Raw genomic sequence first — 1747 nt, 5'->3', positions numbered from 1 at the left:
CTTCGGACTTTTTCTTTGATAAGATACGAAAATTTCCCGCCATAAATTATTTGGCGGGTAAACCAATTTAAATTTGTGTTGTAAATAATTGTACGTAATGGCAATATTTATCAGGGATTTTTTTGGAATGAAGTTCATTTTTACCTGGTGAAATGTTTATGAGATTATTTCTTGCATCATTTTAAAAGTTTAAATCAAATAGTCACTATATATATAATGAGGTTCAGTGGTGGAACCAGCCATTTAAAAAAAGGGGGGGGGTCCTAACCCAGGACAAAAAAGGGGGGGGGGTCCAAGTATATGTCCCCATTCAAATGCATTGATCGTCCAAAAAAGGGGGGTTCCGGACCACCAACCCCCCTTTTGGGTTCGCCAATGAGGTTATTTATTATCTTAAGTACTTTTTCGATCTACAATATACAATGATCGGTAGACACGTGTGAACCAAAAAATAAAATTATATAGCCAAATGATGAAAAGAAAATTTAAAATGACAATTGTACACACACAAGAGACAGATTATTCGGTTTAATAACAATGATCTATAACGATTTCTACCAAGAACAAATAACGTCCTATAGGAATATATACAGTCCCTTTGTAGACTAGTCGGCTTTGTTAAAGACATAACCAGAACATGAGAGCCATGCAATAAGTACATTATATGAGGGCCTCTAATATATATAGGGAAAAGCGTAAATAAACACAGAGGCGGTGAAAAAAATCGCCGGTTTGCTAATCAGGACTTTTAAAATTATATATGCATGCACCGTGATACAGTGTACCTTAGCTACTCTTGTGCATGTTGCTGTTCATTTTTACGATTTACATGTTTAACGTAGGTCCTATTTTTCAATGAATGACAAGTGAAATATCTTATTTTTCTATCTACAATATACAAGGTCAGGAACTACTGGGACTATTATACTAATAGTATACTAGTTCTGTCAATGTATATTTGTTCCAGTGGAAACTTTATTATGAACAATGTCATAATACCTGTACCTGATGGAACAAATATTCTATACTATTTATTCCGTTAGGAACATCTACTGTAATATTTATTCCTGTGGAAGTAATATTCCAGAATAGTTGTTCCATGTGGAACTTTTACTATGAAGGAACTTCTATTCCGTGACAGTTCCAGGGATCTATAATGATTTCTACGCAGAGAGAAAAATGTCCTCCTTTAGGAAGTCCTAGGAATATCATACAATCCTTTTGTATAAAGCTTTATCAAAGTCATAACCAGAACATATGAGAGCCATGTCATAAGTACATTATATACAGAAAAGAGAGAATAAACACAGAGCCGATGAGAAAAAAATATCGCCGCTTTGCTAATCAGGACTTTCAAGTATATATGCATGCACATATAATGTACCTTAGCTACTCTTGTGTATGTTGCTGTTCATTTTTACAATTTACATGTTTATTGTAGGTTCTAATTTTTTTAACTAAACAGTTGGTCCTTTTTTCAATGATCTTCTCTGGATCGATTAAAACAATTTAAAAAAACAAAATTCGACAGAAAGCCATAAAGTTTAGTTCTCAACCAACCCTTATCAATTTCGGGATATACGCATATATTACTTTGGTATAGTTGTATGAGATGATACTATAGCTTGTAGTAAAGTTACTTGAAAAGGTGCTTTAGAAATTTTCCGTTTTGGATACACTCGGTTCGCATTATCGAAAAAATAAACCACTGGACTAACAATCCTCATCTTGCAACGCCTCCCCGTAG

Source organism: Mytilus trossulus, chromosome 6 (genome assembly GCF_036588685.1).
Source record: "Mytilus trossulus isolate FHL-02 chromosome 6, PNRI_Mtr1.1.1.hap1, whole genome shotgun sequence".
In the NCBI taxonomy this organism is placed as follows: domain Eukaryota; kingdom Metazoa; phylum Mollusca; class Bivalvia; order Mytilida; family Mytilidae; genus Mytilus; species Mytilus trossulus.
Note: the sequence above shows the minus strand (reverse complement) of the source record.